This window comes from Armigeres subalbatus, unplaced genomic scaffold, assembly GCF_024139115.2.
Source record: "Armigeres subalbatus isolate Guangzhou_Male unplaced genomic scaffold, GZ_Asu_2 Contig189, whole genome shotgun sequence".
In the NCBI taxonomy this organism is placed as follows: domain Eukaryota; kingdom Metazoa; phylum Arthropoda; class Insecta; order Diptera; family Culicidae; genus Armigeres; species Armigeres subalbatus.
The window spans coordinates 65,481-74,628 of NW_026942716.1; positions in this window are offsets into that span (position 1 = coordinate 65,481).

Genomic DNA, 9,148 nt, shown 5'->3' on the forward strand with positions numbered 1-9,148 from the left:
ACACGCGTAATCAGAGATGTTTCGGCCTGTTTCAAAAGTGGTACAAGCCCTTTGTGGTACATAGAATGGAATACGTCCTTTGCATAGGTTCATGATCATCAAAGAAAGTACATGAAAAATACAAAGCCCTTTGATTTGTTGGATGTTTTATGGATAAAATAGGTAATAACTTTACTGTGATTTTATACCCATCAATAAATATTTATTGAGCCAATCTATATGTATAGTAAGAAAACCGTTACATGCTGTTCGACAGAGTAGAGAGAAAAGATATGTCGGCAACATGGTATTGCAATTGTTGACATACTCCTGCACTGTACATAGGATCTTGAGCAAGCATTTATTTTTTTAATTTTTGCTGTTTTGTTATGGTCGATTGACGATTAGAACCTTGCAACGAAAAAATGAGTGGACAATATGAAAAAAAAAATCCTCAAAAAATCGACGTTAATTCAAGTGGTACTTTTAAAGTTGTGAAAATTCAGGTCATCATGAAAATAGTGAATTTTGACTGCGTAAAAATACCTAGGTGTACGTTATAGAGTAATAGGAATATTGGAATTGGAGAAAGGACTATATATTGCATTGTTTGGTTTTCGAAGCTGCTGCGGAAATTGGAGCCCCTATCGGAAATATCAGCCATTACCCCAACAGAATCGAGTAAGATTATTATAATTGTACAACCCATGTTTAACACACGTCGCTAAGTAGGAACGAACAAAGTACTAAATGCATAGTAAATCTATCCTCGATTAAATGAATCGAGAAGGAACGCTTCGAGTGCTTCAATCTCACCCAGCCTGCTCCACTTGAAATGGTCATGCTGGGACGAGCGAATAAGCATCTGCTACACAGGTTACAAAATACCGTTCTAGTTCTAGTGGAACGAACAATCAATGTTTGCGAACCGCTTCTGGGAAAGGACCAACTGAGCATAGCTTGGATAGCTCCATTAGGCATTCATGTCTAAATCTGACAACAAGTGGAGGTGAGGTTTGAGAACTTCCTGGTAGGTACGAGCATTGATTCTACGTTGTTCGACGGGAAAGTGACAATTTCAAATAATGCTGTTACGTCAGTACGCATAAGGGTTCGATTGATATATGTACAGTGCATGCTTGCACCAGAAATTGGTAACATTTAGTTAAAACAGACTCAATAAATAAAAACAAATACTTTATTGCTTAGAACAAATATTGTACGTAAAAAGAAACAAAAGATCCGTAGATAACAAAAGGAAATTACCCAACATGTTTCTAGGAGGGGTATGTCCTTTGAGTTTCCGGTTTCCGTCTGTCTGGTTCGTTGGAGGTGTTAATCTAAACATCAAGCTACATAGCCCATTGCCATCAGACAGCCGAATGAAAGAACGCTTCTCAGGGCGACATTTGCTGTGTATTTACCACAGTGTTACATCCCCATTCATTGTGCATTGTTCTCTGAGGCTAAGCTTAATCCCGGATTTTGGGCGTATCTTTGTTTGATCGTTGAAGCATAAAAAAGCGATTAACACAAATGTAGTTTTCCGTTTCATGGGAAAATGCTATTATTTTATTGATGCTAATGACTCTATTTCGTGAAATTGCATGGTATCATCAAATTTTAAAAACACACTGCAGCAGTCGTCTCCTAGCAGTTTCAAATCACACGACATAATAATGAAATACTAACTGGTTATTACCAACAGCCAACAGTAGCATATTACCGTTGCGTCTGACAGAATACGAAGAACACTGAATATGTATGCATCGAGAAATTTTAATTAACAACGACCACGAGTAAAATTAATGGGACGCCCACCTTAATAGATACACTTTCATGTGACCGCTCTACTCTCGTGAGCCAGGAGAAAAAATAAATTATCTCGGTGGGTTATTATTCATTAAACTACAAAAATACCCACCACATAATTATGTGGAAAATTTGCTGGAATGTATCGAAACTAGTAAGAGAAAGATGAAAGTTCAATTTCAACGAGATGTTTCAATACCATTTTTGCCTTTCTCAGAGTCAGCTTATCAATCCTTAATTCCTTAATTCCTTAATTCCTTAATTCCTTAATTCCTTAATTCCTTAATCCCTTAATTCCTTAATTCCTTAATTCCTTAATTCCTTAATTCCTTAATTCTTTAATTCCTTAATTCCTTAATTCCTTAATTCCTTAATTCCTTAATTCCTTAATTCCTTAATTCCTTAATTCCTTAATTCCTTAATTCAATTCCTTAATTCCTTAATTCCTTAATTCCTTAATTCCTTAATTCCTTAATTCCTTAATTCCTTAATTCCTTAATTCCTTAATTCCTTAATTCCTTAATTCCTTAATTCCTTAATTCCTTAATTCCTTAATTCCTTAATTCCTTAATTCCTTAATTCCTTAATTCCTTAATTCCTTAATTCCTTAATTCCTTAATTCCTTAATTCCTTAATTCCTTAATTCCTTAATTCCTTAATTCCTTAATTCCTTAATTCCTTAATTCCTTAATTCCTTAATTCCTTAATTCCTTAATTCCTTAATTCCTTCATTCCTTAATTCGTTAATTCCTTAATTCCTTAATTCTTTAATTCTTTAATTCCTTAATTCCTTAATTCCTTAATTCCTTAATTCCTTAATTCCTTAACTCCTTAATTCCTTAATTCCTTAATTCCTTAATTCATAAATTCCTTTATTCCTTAATTCCTTAATTCCTTTATTCCTCAATTCCATGATTCCTTAATTCCCTAATCCCTAATGTCTTATTTCCTTAACTCCTTAATTCTTTAATTCCTTATTTCCCTAATTCCTTAATTCCTTAATTTCTTTATTTCATTAATTCCTTAATTCCTTAATTCCTTAATTCCTTAATTCCTTAATTCCTTGATTCCTTAATTCCTTATTCCTTAACTCCTCCTTAATTCCTTAATTCTTTAATTCCTCAAGGAGCGATATTTTGTTCACTCAATCAGTGTTATCATTTGACTTTTTTTCATTCAAGTTTTGGAATCTATTATATAAAGTAATTATTTCAAAAGATTCTTTTGCTTTGAACAAATAAAGAACTAGGAAAATCGAATTGAGAAGGGAGCTTTACCACAAGATTCTTTAAGAGTTATTGATCATATTTTGTATCAGAATAACGCATGAAAAACGTTCACTGTATTATTCATAGGCAAGTTATGTTCGCTGTTGAGAACTTTAGGATCAGTGTAACTTTCTACAGCAACAAAGAAGAAGGATAATGATAATTACAAACAAACCACATCACTTAGTTGTTAGTAAGCAGCAAAGTTAAATCAAGCTCTCGGTGGAACTATCTTTAGTACGAGCAATCAGTGCAACACAATTCAATTAGGCTCGACTTCGTGCTGTTTATGGAAGGAAACCATTTATTCAAAAGCATACGACACAATAATTGTTTCGCTCAGTTGCACACATCATTCTGGACTCCAAGCCATTTGTATGCAGACACTGCTATGTAGACGGAACTCGTACGTATTGTGCGATGCACCTATTATGCCGTAATCTGAAAAAGTGACGTATACGCCATTTTCCCAAAAATAGTAAAAACGAGTAGTACTCATCGAGCTACTTTAACAGAAAAATAGATAACATGCATGTTGTAGTTCGGCGCATACGTCACTTTTTCAGATTACGGCAGTATTGTTGTCCAGCAAGCCATTTCCATATGTTTGCCGTTATTTGTCCATCGTGTGAGCATTGCCGACATAGTTTTACTATGAAAAACAAGAATTCCATTTCTCGATGTGACGTGAAAGAAAGACATGGAATAGAATGCTATGGATAACTTTTTTATAATGATTCATGTTACAGATAAAAGCATCCTAACCCTTATCAAAAAGTTGAAACATTGTAAAGTAAATCAGTTGGTTGACTATAACTAAAAGCAACTAAAACATTTTTGTAAATTGGCATCCAACAAGAGGGACATTTTCGCCTGTTAGTGTCATAGTCATTAGGCACTTCAACAAGTATTAGCTACTGTATGCCTCTTAGATGTAGAAAAAATCTTCCACTTGAAAATTTGATCAAATGGACCGGCATATCGCAGTATAGTTTTCTTTGGTGCAACGCACTTGATGCTAAACTACGAACGACAACTAAAAATTTCATTGGTCGATTATTTGTATCACTCTTGTCCGTCGAGTAATTCGTCGTCTTCGTCGCGTGTCGCCAGGAAGACAACGCGGACATAATCAAACTTTCGATCCTACTTACTCAACTTATAAATTCGAATGATTTTTCCAACACTGTTCCTACACCTGGAAGCCTGGGGTACTCATATCAAACCCATCAGATAGGATGAGAAGCATGGTCTTATCTTTCAATGATTGTACTGCAGAGTACTGCAGTACTGCAGAAATGCCGCGAATACAACGTGCCCACACATCATCTATTCATCGACTTCAAAGCCGCATATGATACAATCGATCGGGACCAGCTATGGCAGCTAATGCACGAACACGGTTTTCCGGATAAACTGACACGGTTGATCAAAGGGACGATGGATCGGGTGATGTGCGTAGTTCGTGTTTCAGGGGCATTCTCGAGTCCCTTCGAAACCCGCAGAGGGTTACGGCAAGGTGATGGTCTTTCGTGTTTGCTATTCAACATCGCTTTGGAAGGGGTAATACGAAGAGCAGGGATTAACACGAGTGGTACAATTTTCAATAAGTCCGTCCAGCTATTTGGTTTCGCCGACGACATAGATATTATGGCACGTAACTTTGAGAAGATGGAGGAAGCCTACATCAGACTGAAGAGGGAAGCTAAGCGGATCGGACTAGTCATCAACACGTCGAAGACGAAGTACATGATAGGAAGAGGTTCAAGAGAAGACAATGTGAGCCACCCACCGCGAGTTTGCATCGGTGGTGACGAAATCGAGGTGGTAGAAGAATTGGTGTACTTGGGCTCACTGGTGACTGCCGAAAATGACACCAGCAGAGAAATTCGGAGACGCATAGTGGCTGGAAATCGTACGTACTTTGGACTCCGCAAGACGCTCCGATCGAATAGAGTTCGCCGCCGTACCAAACTGACAATCTACAAAACGCTAATTAGACCGGTAGTCCTCTACGGACACGAGACCTGGACGATGCTCGTGGAGGACCAACGCGCACTTGAGTTTTCGAAAGGAAAGTGCTGCGTACCATCTATGGTGGGGTGCAGATGGCGGACGGTACGTGGAGGAGGCGAATGAACCACGAATTGCATCAGCTGTTGGGAGAACCATCCATCGTTCACACCGCGAAAATCGGACGACTGCGATGGGCCGGGCACGTAGCCAGAATGTCGGACAGTAACCCGGTGAAAATGGTTCTCGACAACGATCCGACGGGCACAAGAAGGCGAGGTGCGCAGCGGGCAAGGTGGATCGATCAGGTGGAAGATGACTTGCGGACCCTCCGTAGACTGCGTGGTTGGCGACGTGTAGCCATGGACCGAGCCGAATGGAGAAGACTCTTACATACCGCACAGGCCACTTCGGCCTTAGTCTGATTAAATAATAATAATAATAAATCTTTCAATGATTAAGATAAGCTTTTTTAGAAAATGTTAATTTTACAACGCTTCAAAAAAGATTTTTTGGGGTAGTAGGAGGATACATTTATCTCTTAATCGTCATAAATGTTCAATGTTTGACGCCGCACTACAAATATCATATCAACGTAAAGTTTTTCAATTAACCTCAAGTGATAGTGGCACAAAAAAATCCACGCGGGGGATATTCTTGTCTGTCACGAGAGTTCTTTTTTATGGTATGGAAACTTTCGAGATGATGAACTGCTACGATATTCCAGTTATGCAAGCGTTGTTCTAGTTGGTCTACACTTTCAACAATTTTCCCGCCATCAACTTTATTTTAAGAGAATCTGGCAAATGCCATGGTGAATTGGCTGCTGTTTGATATCTTTCCGTTCTGCTTACACATATATAACACATATGTTCAGAAGCTCACTGTGATTTAGCCTTCAAGAAAAAGTTTAGAAGTGACTCGATGTCCAACATACCTCTGAGCTTATAACTTTTAGAACTGTTTGAACAAGTGCTCAAGACATATGGGAATAATTAATAAGATAACCATATTGCTTTTTGGCTCCCCTAGTAGTTGCATCCAGTATTTAAATTATGCACGTGGTAGGTTCTAAATCTCAATATCCCTAGTTTTGGGTGTATAGACCTTTTAACCACAAGTTTACCAGTTTCTGTGCTATGTTAACTGGTATGGCATGCATAAAATAAATAGGAGGAGATCCACAGCGCCGACACCTCCCATACCTGCACGGAATATTAGATACTCATTTTGTAAAATGTGTACAAAATTTGAAAATGAACAAAATGCCAAAAAATAAAGTCTCGCCTTACTTTAAAAGTTTTGAATCAACAATATTCAAATCAATTGACTGATTTTTAATTATGTCGAGGTTGTCAATATTAGCCATATTTTAAATAACGAGCATGATTTGATAGATTGTTAATATAACTGTGGTGCAAAATCAATTTTTGTATCCGTAGCTATCCTCGGACAATGAGATTTTCATGTGATCAAATAGCCATTCTTTACATCTTTTGTTAAACTTCTTCTTCCTTCTTCTTCTTTTGGCATTACATCCCCACTGCGAGCATTTCCACCTCCGTTGTAGTATTCATTCACACTTCCACAATTGTAACCACGAGGTTTCTAAGCCAAGTTACCATTTTTGCTTCTTATATCATGAAGCTAACACGATGATACTTTTATGTCCAGGGAAGGCGAGACAATTTTTAAGTGAAATATAATATAACTGTGGTGCAAAATCACGGGATCGAATCAGCTACCCCAGCATGTCTTTATATCCGCACATCTTATTGCTAGGCTAAGGCCCTTACATAATTTTAACTTATTTCCAATTTATTTGTTTCTCTTTATTAAGAAAGAAGCAGAAACAAAAATTAAAGATGTCATTGAAAAGGGTGGGAATTTGAAGTAGTTTGTAAGAAATTTATTTGAAGAGTCAAATAAGCTCTACGAACATATTTTAATAACTCATCTTAAAGCAAATATTAAAATATGAATACATGTTCTAAATGACGTCGTTACTCATGTAACAGGAACTTGCTCATTTTGAACATGATGCACAGTCCGGTACTTGTGGACACTTATCTGAACTGAAATTTTTCACCAAAAGTCATCATCAAAATCCGTCGACGAAAAACGTGTTCAAATGAACAAATATAATTTATGAATCATCAATAATCATTTTATGTACCGTGATGTGCCCTTATTCCAATCAGCGCCTAATTCCGTTCACGGAAGACGGAAGATAAATAATACAGAGTTTTGTCTAAAAACAACAGAAAAATATCTGTACTTTTCTATGGGTAATATATGCATGAAATGAAATGAAAACCAGCGTCATTTTTAGCGTTAATAGTGAAAATTTAAACAAAATTTGTTGGTCGTCACTATAGCGCCATTTTGACTGTTTTCATTAACCCACTTACTAAGAACGTCTGTCATAATATTAAAGCATTTTAAGTGAAAATTTGCCCTGATTTCAAAAATAGCAGCATAACAATACAAAACGGTAACATTATAGCGTATTACCAAATTGTTGCCTGTATTTTCCCGATAGAAAATGCTGAAAAGTGAAAAATATCTTGACAGAAATAAGGGTACATCTGAATCTACTCGTTTCTTATTCCGTTCATTGGGTTTGGAGAATGGATTCGAAAATTCCGTGTTTGAGAATATAATCTATGAGCAAGATAAGGTACATCGTACATGAAGCCATATGAATGGTGAACATCTGAAATTCTATCCCGCCAGCAGGCAGACCGAAAGGAATTCCGTTAACGACTCTTCTCAAAAAAATATGGGACCTTTTTCACTCGTGCCGGGAAAATACAGTATTTTCAGCTAATGATTTGATGATGATTTATAAAGATGAACTGTACAATGTTAAGAAAGGGTTTCGGAGAATACGGACAGTTTTAAACAGCAAAATCAATAATTTGGCGTTCTTGTTTGAAAGTTTTATCCGGAAATTTCTTGGCGAATTTCTATAAAAAACACTGCTCTCTCTGAGCTGCAAATAAGGTTATGTTTACGAAATCGTGAATACTTCGTAGTAGGTTTATCCGGTACTTTAAAGAACCGGAGCTTTAAGAATATTCAATTTGAACGAAACAGGTACGAACAATTCAAAACAACAGAGACATTATTTTGGAAGGTTCAGGTCAGAATTAAAGGCCTAGTATCCAGGCTCTAGTCAAAATTACGTTGAGGATAAGGTGTAAAACTCCTATAAGGAATCTATCTGTCCTTTTCTGTGGTACCTAATGCAACTGGGCAGCTAGCATCAATGTTCATGTTGAATATATCTCGAATGGAAGTGAAACGAAGGAAAACAGTCAACTTGGCTATACTAATGAAATATCATTCATTGTATTTTTAATTTGGAAGGAAATTAAATTTTAAGCTTTTTATTCGCAATATTATAATAAATGAAAAGATGGATTTGTGAGAAAATGATGCCTGCTATTGGCATCTCCAAGAAATCAAATGTTTTCGAGTGATTGGAATTAGGAACGAATGAACGGAATTAGAAACAATGCCATTTCAGATGATTGGAATTAGGACCACATAATTGGTCAATTTGTTTTCACTATGAGTCTAATGTCAATTCGTTTTAAACCTGGGTCAGTGCCAACTCAACCCAGAATAAAAAACATTTTCAGGTTCATCTGTCATTGGATATGCTGGTGTACGTAGCATCGTTTTGTTTTGATTTGAAACATATGATCCAGGACATCCAGTGCACTAGCAGTGCGTTGTTGTGAATAATCGAGATCATGATAAATAAAAAGTTCAATGTGAACTGTTTTTGCGGAATGGAATTTACTTTTGGGCGGCGGATATGATATCCATAATGCTATTAACTTCCGGGAAATTGATGCGAAAGCTTTAAAAAATATGCAGTGAATAGAGATGTGACTTCGTATTATGAGGCATTCCATTTTATTGGTATTCTTTATGGTGAGATCATTATTGTTATCATGCGATGGGATTTTAAAATCAGAAATATTTCCCCTATATAAAAGGTAATGCGTATAGGGTAAAAAACCTGAAGTCAGTATCTTGGTGGTTAATAACAGCAATACGTAACT